At 36.6% G+C, this 14,067-nt stretch overlaps 1 protein-coding gene across 1 annotated transcript in view; it reads right to left on the reverse strand.

Moving 5' to 3' along the window:
• Window positions 1-14,067, reverse strand: part of LOC127637640 (ATP-binding cassette sub-family A member 2-like) — a 92,251-nt gene that overhangs the window by 73,612 nt on the left and 4,572 nt on the right. The gene's annotated exons all lie outside the window — the stretch shown is intronic.

The raw sequence follows: 14,067 nt of genomic DNA on the forward strand, positions 1-14,067 counted from the left end.
GTGAAGTGGATTTACAGGTTACAGAGTTGTCAAAAGTTATCATGAGTATTTTAAAGAGTATTGTCATACCAACTGGAAGTAGAGTGGGGAGACTTTAAAACAAGAGTACTTCATTCATAAATGCCCAAGATCCTACCTTCACGCTGTGGACGTACTGACATGCCTCTGTGCTCATGAAACTCCAAGAGACAATACAAAGTAATTTAAAATATCTCTATGCGACATCTCTAGCTGGCCATATTTTTGTGTCATTCACCTATTATGTTATTATTAAGGTGAGTAGATTATTTGAGTAGATTACATTTCATGTCAACTACACATTTTAACACAAATTATTAAGCTAAAACCAAAACATTTTGCAGAATTACACATATAATATTAAAACGCTTGTATTATGAAAAAGTACAGTGTGTTAAAGCAGTCTGAATGTGATATGCCAGGTCCAATTTTCCTTTGCGGATGTCGAATAAACAAACATTTAGAGTGACAGATAAAATGCCTCATGGGCATTTTCACGTAGTAAAGGGGTGCTGTAAACTCACCCATCAACCCTTGGTGAAAAATACTTTCTGTGCTCCCACATGTAATCCATTTTGGCCAAGTTTTCTCAGTAGCTTTAATACAAACAGGAAGTTAGATGACAAAATTCGGAAGAGCAGAATGCAGAAAAGGGGCAGGCAGAATAAGGTGAATACAATAGCAATATTTCAAACTTACTTTATTAATTTTCAGTAGCATGACAATTAGTTCAGCTAATAGTGTATATCTTCTAAAGGAACAAGCAAATTGTTTTTCCAACATGTAGTGTAGAATGGCCAAAAATTATGTTTGTGTTTTTGTTTTACATTCTATTTTGCAATAATCTGAGGCAATAATCAAACACACTCTCCCAGAATGACCTGGCTCTTGCTGAAGAGCTGTAAAGTTACAGTAATTTCTGCATACCAGGTCTTTGTTATGTTCTTTTGGAACTGTTGTCTTTAATGGGGAAATGATGAACCAATAATTTTAAAAACTGTTACCAATGCAGTTTTTAACTTTTTTTTTTTTGTAGCGAAATAAGTATTCAAGGAAACATTGCTGTTTTTGTTTGTAACTCAAACTGTAGTGTGGCTAATTACTTTTTCAAAGAGTGTAACTGAATTGTAGTTTAACTACTTTAAATTATGATTAGCTCAAAGCATTTTAAGCTACAGTGTCAAGTAGCTACAATAGCTTTCCCAACACTTGTAATCACTGTTCTAAAAGAAAGTGATGTGGGAAATTCCTTGTATATATCCTAGTGGAGAAAAAAAACTTCTTAAATTAGTTAAAGCTTGTTTACTCATCTTAGCTGGATGAAGATAGTCTCCCAGCTCCCACCTAAAAAGTGCCCCAAACCCCTCTAAAACCAACTAACTAAACAGGCTGGGTGACCAGCTAAGGACGGCCAGCTTTCACTGGTTTTCACCGGGATTATTTTTACAGCAAGATTAAGAGCTCTCCGTTTCAATCCCTCATCCTTTTTCTGTCACCCTTCATCTGTATGATTATCAGTTTCCTTCTATTCTCCAATTCAAGCTCTCATTTCTGTTTAAGACACGCAGAAACCCACAAACAAAAATCTGCCCCAGTCTCTCCCACATGGCATTCTTGAGACTGCAGACTGTTTCTGTCTCTCACTGTCCCCAGTCACATCCCTCTCTTTCTTCGTCCTTCACAGCCACTGTGGGACACAAATAATCCCTCTATCAAACAGAACTGAAGACCATCTTAGTCAGCATGGGATTCACTTGGAGGGCATATGAGATTCTCAAACTCCCTTCACATTCGTCAATGGAGCAGAGGCTTTTATATGGTAATGGCTCCATGCTCCATTGAGCATAGGCCATACTGTAATACTGAGAGCGATCATACCATCTCTACTCCCAAAATTAATTTACAATGAGAAAATGATTTCAGGCATGAGCGAAATTGACAATCATCTTCTATGTAGAAGCAGCTAAATTTAAAACGCGAAGTGAAGAAAGATTACATACAACCCTTCTTTGAAAGTCCTTTTCAGCTCACACATTTTAAAAGGGGTCACAGATATTACAAATTCTAAACACCAGATGAACCAGAGATAATATGTGGAATAGTTTGCCAAACCTTGTGAGCAGGTACTAAACACTATTGCTGATTTCACATGCAAAGGAGCCATTGCAAAGTCACAGCCGCAAAAAGCAGAATGATTCATTCTAAGGTGGCGTTCACTCTAAACTTGTTTTTGTGTGCATTTGCACTGTTTTTCACATTTATTTTTCTATGTAAACATTCACTAGATAGATGTATTTGACCACTGCACTGGGTCTCACTGTTGTTTCAGAATCTCGTGCAGGAACACCGCCTTTTTTGCCATGTCAAGTTAAATAGAACTTAAAACATGTCTCAAGAAATCGGGATTCTGTGCAATTCGTTGCTCTGCATATAGCTTTTGTAACACAAGAAAATGTTTTAGTCAAAACAACTCCTAAGGCATTCCCTCACCACCCATGTGGCCCATTCAGTTTCAGAATCAATCCATGATTGACAATTCTCTTTTGTACAAATATACAACCATGATCTCTCAATGAGATAACAGCATCTATCACAAAAATGTATAATGTGCAGGCCATCTCTGATGCAGGCAACATCAGAAAACAGACCTAAACGCATTAAGGCCACATTGTTGCCAGTTTAAGGGCTCTAAACTTTAGACAGTTTCTCAAGGCTGTTTCACACTCTCTGTATGTGTATGAAGAGGACAGTGAAGACAGAACCTGTCGTCAACACAAATTGGTCTTCGGGCTAATGAAAGGTAAGCCTAATCTGAGCAGTTTCTCAGTTTCAACATCATTAAAATGGTGGCTTGAAACAGAGATACTCAATCAGGCTCCTGAGAAACATTTAATCTTACTACCAAAATGTTGAGTCTGAATTCAAGATAGCAGGATCGGTTACAACCAAACCAAAGTAGACGGTCATCTAGGGCTGGTTCAGGGGTGTCCCGAAAGAAAATTTATAAAACGTTTTTTTAAATGTTTTAAAAACATTTGTATATTTTCATTAAAGTAAGAGACTAGTCTACCAACTAGTAATTTGAGTCTTTCCTTATCCATTCCAGACATCTAATTCATTTTCACAAAATTAGAACAGAAATAAATAAAAGGGAAAAACGGTATGGTCTAAAAGGTGCTTTGAAACCACGTTAACTCATGCGGCGCTTCATGTCTTCACATATGCAGGGAAAAGAGGCAATGCGTGTGGAGCAGGACAGGGCAAAAATTATGCATGTTTTTTGCTAGAGAACAATATTCAAGATTACAGCTCAGAAAGATCAGAGCTGTTGTCCACATCACTGTTGTTCTGTTGCGCTCTTCACTAGAGAAGATGAGAGGGCGCAACCGTTGTCATGAAGTCTTGCGGTGCGGATGGAATCAATCTGGCGTCTGACATAACCTAATCTTTAGCAAGGCAGCTAGCATTAGCAAGTTCATCCAGTCTGACCCTACGTTACCACTGGCGCGTTGTTAGCGAAGCTGAGAGCGTTTTCAATACATTTCGTATGAAAGCCGAGCGTCATGCTCACAAGGTGGATCGTAGGATTGGCAGCGGTGCGGTGCAAGCTCTCTCCTAGCGCTGTGAGCGCCTTTCGTCCGGCCCCAGTGGAAACGCAGGCTGAGAAAGCCGAACTGCTTGTGTTTTAACGACACGCAGTAAATATAGAAAATTCCTAAAAAGCTTATCGAGATATATATCGATATCGTTTTATCGCCCAGCCCTAGATCACATTAAACGCATGAGAGCATCACTGCAGTTCACGACTTGCTGAGGAGAGGAGGAATTACACAGCTCACAGTCCAGATGCATTTCAAACGTTCCAAACAGCCTCAGGTGATGTAGATCAAAGTATTATGGAATTATAATGCAAAAATACATAATAAGTAAATACAGAAGCTCTCTCTTTGTGGTATAAGTGGAGCTGGAGCTGCCGATCCGCTGAAGCAAAACTTGCTTGATTTGTTTTCGTTTTGGCTTGTTTTCCAATATAAATATCTAAAACTGTTTTAAAACTATGTACATTTTGATTGATTGATTGATTGATTGATTAGCCTTTATTGTCTCCTGACGGAGAAATTCATCTTGGGCATTCGAGATTTTCTTTAGCAGCTATACTGCAGAAGAAAAATGTTATCTGAAAATGTTGAATATATTATTACAAATTATATTTATATTTAAATTAAATTAAATATTAAAGACAAAAACACTTGATAGCAATAGTATTTTTTTCAGTGAATTTCTTTACTGAATTAAACAAAGTATTTTTTCCCTTTAATTCAGTGAATGTCATTTAGAGGTATTTTTAAAGGATGATTTTGTCCTCTTTATTGTTAGTAAGCACATTTAATACAACCTTTTAAGTCGGGGTACAAGATGAATAATCATTTAATAGCTAATGATTAATCATTGCAATAATATCCGAATAGTCAAATAATTGTTCTAATAATCATTAGATTAATCCATTATCAAAATAATCGTTAGCTGCAGCCTTACTGTCCTCCATATAACATTTCTCCCTCTCTTTTTCCTTGTCTTCTCCCTAATTATCTTGCTTGTTTCCACTCAGTGTATTCGCTTTACTTTGTTTTGGACATGATTAAAGGGAAACTGCAGTCTGCTTTTTCTCTGTTCTCTCTATCTAAGTGCTGGGCTGTGAAAGGGGAGTATCTTGGCACATAAACACCCTCTGCAGAGAAAAGCAGAGAAAAAAGGAGATGCTTAAGGAGCCAGTGGAGTGTGAGCAAGCCAGTACTATCATGAGTCATTATCTCACTTTTTGACGAGTGTCTTTGATGTGTGACGTCTGTGAAAGAAAATGCCAACCATCCAATGACTGAGGCCTTCTAGCAACACCTTAGCATTCTCATAGCTATGGGATCTGTGAGCATTTGTGATGGTTTATGATATTCATAAAAACACTCTGACACAGCAAAGCATAACAGGGACAAATATATTGGCTTGACAGCTTAATCAGCTGTTTTTTGGCCACATGACAGCCCTACAAAGAATCTGCAGCTGCAGAAGTCCATAGAAAGGTCTGCAGATTTCTGCAAAATTATAATGCAGCTCAATCAAAAAAATGGGCTAATTTAATTATGCTTTCAGCTACCGATAAGAGTGTAGGAATCTCAGCTACAGTTAACGTATTTTGCATGTTTAAATCCATTCTGCAGACTGCTCCCCAAAATCAGTTCAGAAAATTCAGAAAAAAAGTTAGCAGATTCTCTCTGGACATGATTATTGGCCGTCTGTCAGTTCTAAAATGTACAACCAGTGTATTATGTACATTTTCTGTTTTTCAAATATTTTTTATTGAATTTGGAGTGTATAATAGAATATTTTCAGCATCATTTGATTTCAGCAATGTTTATATACTGTTCATCTTGTTTAATGTTATAATGTATTTTTTTAATGCATTTTGGCAGTATATCAGCCATCAGCCACCCTACTTTCTAGATTTAAGCATTTCATTTTTGGTTTTTGAAATACCTGTTTCAGTGTTACACTAGTATAAACAATCAAAAGAGGTGAGAATATCTCTGAAGGTATAAGAATACTTTGGGTGTCTGCGTTGGTGATCACTGCAGTATGCAAGACACAAATTTCATCATCAGTAGTCCACACGGACTGTCCACCTGCAGCCCCGATAATCTTTAATGCACGTATTCATTCTCAGTCAGAAAAGTAAACTTTGAAATCGATCAGGAATGTATCCAAACATATTATGGACCCTTTTCACAGACGTGTTATGACGTAAATGTAGCACACTTTTTTATATTTCCAATTTTAAAAATATTTGGTATACATTTATAGCATTGAACTTTGTGTTATATTACCCTGGAGTAATTGAGTTACCACAGCTGCAACTAGGCTTCAAACACAGCTACTGAGGGAGTGACAGAAAATGTAGCCTATTTCTCTCTTCTTACTGCCATTCTCCAGTGCTATATATTTTGATCTTCCTTTGAAGAGCCATGAAAGTGGAATCGTTGTTATTTCTTTTCAGATTTTTTGCTGTTGGAGCAAACGGGTGAGCAAAATGTACATTTGTTGTGGTTTCCCATTAACCGGCATTCAAGTTTACCAACTTATGATTCCACTTCTGCACTGCAAACCCGAATATGTGAAAAGAGTTCATACCCGGACAATGAGACATCAATTTAATTTTTAAAGACTGAGAGAAGTACAATTTTGAGTCCTACAATGGATGTCTTTCTATTAGTATTCCCTTATTATCTCACAAATCCTTGCATGACAAAATTACAAAATTAAGGTGAGCAGGAACATTCATGACAGATGAATATTTCATGTTCATCAAAGTGGTAAATAATTTATAACATACTTTTTACATGAGAACAAAATTAGCTCAGGGTGAGAGCAATTTCACTTCACTTCAATAAGCCCCATTATTTCTCTGGAGAAGAAAGAGGAGGAGAAAGACAAAATTCAAGAGCAGGAGGAGGAAAGAAAGCAAGAAAAGCAAAGACAGTTGAAAGAGCAGTTGACTTGAAGCTGTGTAACAGAGAGTTCTGTTTTAGAGGGAGTCACAGAGTTCACATTCCCCATGGTAGATAAACAAACATATGATTATAGGGAATAATGTGAATGGAATATTCTCATTTATATTAATGCAGACTATATACAAATTAAATAAAAAAATTATTAAAATCTTATAAAGAATGTTTGCTTAGTTCCTATAATGTTTTAATTATTTTATACACTACCAGTAAAATTTGGACACACCTAACTGAATTTATGATTCTCTCAAAAATGTTTGGAACCTCTAAGTTCTGAAAGACTTATGCTTAAATGCTTAACATTAAAGGTGCTTTAAAAGGAATACATAAAACAACACAAACATTACTTAACGCTGGTGAAAAAGATGTCCACTGGACGTGGTCAGATTCTTTGTTTAGCTAATCAGAAGTCTTTCTGCAAGTCAATCTTTGTATATGTGCATGTACAATGTCCTGCTCTCGCAAAAAGCTCATGGTCGGACAGAGGACACCCCCAATCTAGGGATGGGTATTTTTGAATCATTCTGTAGTGGAGAACTCTAACCCACAAAAAAAGAATACTCGATTACTTGTAAATTAAAATGCAAATTAAAAATAACTAATATGATACATGCGTGAATCTTATATTTTGTTTAATTCACAAACATTACCAAGAACGGTTTCAAAATAAGATAACTTCTACAAACTATGCTTTTCTTTTGGGAAAAAATTAAATGAGCAATATTAATTCAAATGGAAAACAAAAAGATTTAAAATACAGTAAAATACATTCACATTCATCCAAAGCTTTACTGTATATTCAAGGATACAACATCCAATGAATGTAAATTTTCTCATATATGTTCAAGCTAAGATCCATTATTTCAGTTACAAAACTCTAGAATGTGATCTTGAAAGCAGTTCTACTTCCTTATTGTGTAACCATTAGCCCAACAAGAATGAGGAACTGTCAACATAAAGCAAGGAGTAAGTGGAAGATTGAGGTCATGTGACATGCAAATATTCTGTTTATTACTTTTTATTAGTAGTGTTGACCAAGGCCACTATTACAATAACTCATACTAAGTTTTATGGGTTTGTTCAAATTCCTGATCTCGGTGGATAACTTATCCCTCAACAATTGTGCTACTACAGACATTAATGATACTTCAAATTGTGCTGCTTGTTGAGGAGATTTCTGCCAGTACTGTAAAGTGACTAGACCGTTGATTTACTCATGGTAAGTGATAAAATAGGCAAAAAGGTACTTTAAATGGGGGACCTGAGCCATATCTAGGAACCAGAATACTACATTGCCCTTTTCCACCAACATGGTTCGGTGGAGGGTTCCTGGGCTGGTGCAAATTCTCAAAATGTTTCAAGAATTTACACCACAGAAAAAGTTGTTCAGGTGTGGGAAAAGCTGGTTCTGCACCAGACCCAAAAGCTTGCTGGAACCAATTCTGTCAGGGGGCAGAGGGCTGGATAATGTTTCGTCACCAGGTAAAGTTTTCCCAAACAATAACAGTACCATCTGCAGCAAGGTGTATTTTTTTCCACTCTATAACAATAAAAAATGCACAAAAATCATCAAAAGCTTTCAGGAAAGTGGAGGAAATGAGCGCTCTACTTGTGATACGGTCATCTATGGAGATACAAGATAAACTAGAGAGGTTGCAAAGTGGGACAAAAAAAAAAAAAATCGAAGAGCACAAAAGGCAAGAAATGATGCACGCCAGCTTCAATGGGAAGATTGACCAAATCACAAACAAATTGAAAACTTAAGAGAGTGCAGTGAGCATAGAGACACAAGCAAAAGCGGCAGTGGATGGAGCAACAATTGGAAACGGACACAGACTGTCCAGCTAACTAACTGGGGCATTGAATTCAGTCAGTCACACTTGAGATGAACATTGAATCGCTGGTATCCTCTGTATCTGATCTCGGTAAGTAATTCTATTTGACAACTTTGTTAGCTGTCCTTAAACTGTTCTCATCTTATTTTGTGCATTGTTTTGTTCAGTAAGAGGATTTCTGACCAGCTACTCACTTAGATTGCACTTCTCTGCATGTAAGCAATATGTCCTCATAAAAAAGGAGTAAAAGCTGTACGAAAATACAGGTTCACAAACACTGTAATGCTCCATGTTTGTTTATGGACAGGCGAGGTAATCACACAAAGCTACCACATATCCATGTAACCCATTACGTCACTGTTTGCCTCTCAAGTCAATTAAAAAGCATGGCCAGTTTATGATGGGCTGCAGATTAACCTGGCCTTGAACCAGCAGAGCACAGGCTTGTCAAGAAAACCATCGCAGTTTCAGTGGAAAAGGTCTAATAGACACTTTTGACTAGAGCAAGTAAGCATTTAACCAGTAGCAACAACCTGGAACACTCTACCAACTGCAAAGCAATGTGCTAACAACCACCCAGAATCCATAAGCACAAATAAAGCCTAAATAAACTCTACAGTTTTACTCCAGTAAATACGCCAAGTTCCTTGATGAATTACACTGAGAAAGTGTTAGTGGAGTCGAGTAACTGTACATATAACTGTCTCCATGTTCCAGAGCTATCCCTGTTCTTTCAATATTCCCTCTCTGCCCCAATTTATGGCTCCAGCTGAGCTTGGTTTTATAAGTTGAAGGTTGCTGCATTAATTATCATTTAAGAGGGACCATCACTGACTCTGGACACACATTGCCATTTAATAAATGCAAGCACACTGTGGGGCTTAAGGGGTCAGATTTTTATAGGTGATCTTGTGGCCAAATTAAGGGATAACTCTTTGGCTCTGGAGTTCTTTACACCACAATTCCTCTTTCCTGTCTCAGTTCATTTCTGTCTAGTCCATCGTCTCTCATGTATTTCTATCTTCTTCTACATAACACAGTTTCTCACTGAATTCCTTACACATTTAACACACTGCCTAAGCTGTGCTCATTACAGTAGCCTAGCTTCCATCCACTTGGGAAAGTTTGGGAAATTTGCTGTCTTCTGCCTCTTTACATTCAAATGGCCTTTTATCGATAAAAATCGTGTGATTGATGACGTCATGCCTACAAAAACACTTTGTTGCATAAGTTTTGGTTTATCGCAAAAGAAATCTGCCCTTAAGCCGCTTCCATACAGAAATGTGTGTTTATCGCTAATTGTGGACCTTTTGCCACCCAGCTGTCCCTAATTTTTTTCCTCTGAAGTTTTGGTAAAATGGGGAGATTCATAATTTCAAGTCATTGAAATTAGACCGCTTACTGTCAGTTTAATTTCACAAATAAAAGCAATCAGAAGAGGAGGAATTGTAACCAAAAGGGAGCTGTAGCCCTTCTGTTAGGACTGTAATATTGGTTGCCACTGGTTCCGACCCGAAAGCGAATCGTCATGGCCCTGCTCAAGTTGGCAACCTGCACCAAGTAGTGGGGGAAACTTTCGGACTTAGTAAAAAGACCATCCATTGATGTGCATATGCTGTGTGCACAGCTATTAAAGAAAAATGCAGTGTAATATTAGGATTTTGATACATTCCTGATATTCAATAGGCTATTTTGAACAATCATCTAATCTAAAGCATTGCCATCACAAATGCATTATGTTCTGCATATTTGTACAGCAACTTTTAATGACCAACGGAACCTGATTGTCATCTAAAATTAATTTTAGCGTCATAATGCAATTTACATTTCCTGAAGAATCTCAGCAAATGCGATCAGAGGTAAAGAGGGTTATATTTTAAATATTTGAAAGTTATAAAATGTTCAAAAGCTTGTTTTCTGAAAGTGAACTCGGCAATGGAAAAATAGTTCTATAGTTTATAGACTTAAAAATTTGTTGAACATTCTGAGAATCATTCAGCTGACTTTTTTTTCATCTACAGAACAGGGTAAGGCTAATTTAAGTTTGTGTAAAGAAAAGGCATATATAGGTCTAAAAATATGTATTATTTTAGTTTGGTAATTAATTATTTTATTTAATGCTTTATTAATTTGATCATTTATTTAGCCTAAGTTAACACAGGTAATTTTGCCGGCATTTTTTCAAAAGTATAAACAATAACTTCATAGATTTAGGCTATATGTTCATGTTCCAAAAAAGCACACTGAAGCTTTTCTCCTAGTATTATGTATTTATTTTCAATTTAAAACATCTTTTCACACAGAAATTCTATGTTTTTTGTATTGTGGGCTAATTCCATGACTGCTATTATTCTGAATGGTGAGGAAAAGAAACTTTAATAAATAAACGGATGCTACCACGATTAAATTAATCCCAAACAGTGGCCATTAATTTTTTCTCCGTGCACTTGTCGATGTGCATGATATGGATATTTGTGTTGGCATTCCTGGAAGTCATGTTTGCAGCATCGGATCTATATGCCGTTAAGATCAATCCATAATCACGTACAATAAATTGGCTTTCAAGGATGTGTACCGTTGTCATGATTAACACAGGCTAACGATTGGGGTAAATCCTGTCATGTGACACAAACTTTTTGCATTAATGCCAATTTTCTCGACAAAAAGTGTTTCCAAACCAGTTTTTGTGACATTTGAAGTATCAACATAGTGTTTATGCACTAGAGTTAAATGGAAAAATATTATGTGAAATTATGTGACACTTGTGAAATTTTAGTGATAATTTGCCTTTCCATCATCTCTTCTTTCTAACATCTAATCCATGTTTCTCCTGAATGGTTGACCACTATAGTGCTTTCCTCCTGACACTCTCTCCCTTGTTCCTCTTCTGCTCCATCTCATGTTTATTTCATTCAATCTTCCTCCAGTGCTGTACTTCTCCCAGGAGTATTGAGAGATCTCAATAATTCAGCAGGCTGTCTGAGCAACGCTGGGCTAGCAGAGCACCCATCACTGGGCATAGGGAAACTTTCAGCATGAGAACTTGCCCCAATTACTCCCTTTAAGCAGACTCATAATCAGGAATATTACTGTAAACAGTCATTTCCATGAAGTGCCGTTCAGTGCTGAGAATTCTATGATCTATATCAAGGGTGTCAAACACTGACTGCAGGCCAAATGCCGCAAATCCAGCCCGCAGCATGATTTAAGAAGAATTTTTTTTTAATTCAGCCTAAATTATGCCAACAATTTATTATATCTGTCTCACATATTCATTATTCTCTTTTTGGAATAGTGTTGCATGTCATATTCACATCTCATTTCGGTAGACTCTTTCTTTTAATTACACACAAATTCACGCTTCTCAGCTGAAACTGGATCTCTGGGTGACAAATGTTCCAGGGCTACACTCCCACACTGCATTTGCACAAGTCACTTATAGCAACAATGACAACTGACAAATGGACAGGGAATATATTAGGTCTAAAAGGTCTAAAAGCTAAATTATTCGAATATATGCACTGAATTATTATTTTATAATACATTCAATGCAATGCTCCATTCAGTACAAATGTTTTGACTGCCTGTAAATTTACATTAGTTGGAAAGTTTCTTTTTAGGCCTAACTTTGTGTTCATGTTTGGTTTCAGAGGGCTCATTAAAGTTAAAGTTATTCAACGATGAGCAGTATTTACTTTTTTTATTTTTTTGTGTGTAAAAAAATTATTCTTTTTCATTGTTGTTGTTGTTGGATTAGAATCCCCTAACCAATTTCGTAAGTATAACCTATGTTTTCTCAAGGCTTCTGATGAATGAAATTCAATTCCATGTGCCCACTTTAGGTTTACATGGGTATACCAAGTTAACAAATAAAAAAAAAAAGGTATAATGTGACACCCAATCCGACCCTCGACCGAAAATGAGTTTGACACCCCTGATCTACGTTGCCAAAGCCAGCCAAACTAACATCTTCAAACCATTTTTAATCATACAGTACATCTTAATCAACCAGTGGGTGAGTCACAGTGTTCCATAATCATGCAAATGTTAATAAATTAATGCCACACAATCGTTCTGCTGTAGTAAGTGTTAAAGTGTTACAGCACACATCAGTGCCAATGTGCCATCACTCTCACACACAGCATTTACCATCAATACACAATGTCTGATACTACATATTTCATATATGTACAGTATGTACATTTATAATTAATCATTCTGCTGCCAAGATGCCATATCATTTTAAAATGTCACAGTCCATAACAATCCAATTGATCTCAAATTCATATTGGTTCTCAATTAAATTCCTTTTAAATTAATAGACTTTTCTGTGCATATACATAATGTGTATGATTAGTTTTCAACTGACGCAGATTCGCTCTCAAAAGGGGCTCTGCAGAACGCAGCATAACTTTCTTTATTGCTTGCTGAATCAACAGTCTTTGAACACTGAATATTTCTCATAAATCTTGCAATTTAATTTTCATCGCAAATATGGAGCCCTGCAGTTTGCCAAACTCAGTTTACATTTCTGCCAAAATAGTATGGAAGGCAAATGGCATACTGTTATATTTATCTTAACACTATCAGGCAGCTAATGCAACCAGTGTAAAAGGAACAGGGGTTTTCTGCAATGTGATTCTGTAAATGGCATACACATATTGTCTTAGAAAGCTGATGTTCATATTCTTGCCGTGTATAGGCTGAATGGTCACATTTTATTATAATATAAAATATAATGTCATCTTAGAAAAAAATCTGAGCCCACATTTTAAGCAAACAACATTTTTGTTTTTAGTAGAAAGAAATGTGCAATTACATCATTTCCATTCATACACACACTACATTTTTAATAATGGTAGAGTATCTGCATTTCTGTACTGAGGTCACTGCATTAAACAAGCTCACAGTATACACACAGTGATTCCATTAATGTACAGCCTGCATGTATAATTCAGAGACAGTTGGCATTACACTCACTTGCTCTTTGTTAATGACTGTTCAGTTATCTGACTGCTGTCTGTGCCTTGACTCTTTCTTGTTTTATCCATCTATCTTTCTCCCTCTCTCTCATATTATATTTGTCTCCATAGATACACAGACAGCTATGCCTGTCCCTGATTCAGCCAATTGTTCAGGGATAGAAGCTTGCAGGAAGTAGGTCAGCCCATGTTGCACTTGGCATAAGGTAACAGCCGGAGCATTAAAACAGTAATTTTGGGTTAAATTTAGCTAACCTCAAAGCATGCACCATAATACATCCTATAAGAAGTGTGTGGGTTTTGTTCAGGGAGGATGGAGGTGAATGTAGCGCTTTATTAACAAGGTAAAACAGTCAGTCAGGCTTGTGAGCGGATTAGCGTAAAGGTAAAGAAAGGGGCCTAGGCTTTATATTCACACTACACCCAAATTCTTTAAGACTGACTTCCGCACTTACAAATAATCTTAGACTGATCGTCCAAAATTAGACGGATTTCTAAACATCTGATTTTAATCCGATTTCAAACCACAGACAAATGTGGTTTGGTTATAGTTAATAAAAATCAGATTATGTGTTTTATATTTATTTAATTTGTTTTGCTTTTAATTGCTTTTCTTTCGCTGAAATCAGTCTTCGCTTACCGAAATTGGAAACACTGCCCCAGTGGCCAAAG

The sequence above is a fragment of the Xyrauchen texanus genome, chromosome 4 (assembly GCF_025860055.1).
Source record: "Xyrauchen texanus isolate HMW12.3.18 chromosome 4, RBS_HiC_50CHRs, whole genome shotgun sequence".
NCBI lineage: Eukaryota > Metazoa > Chordata > Actinopteri > Cypriniformes > Catostomidae > Xyrauchen > Xyrauchen texanus.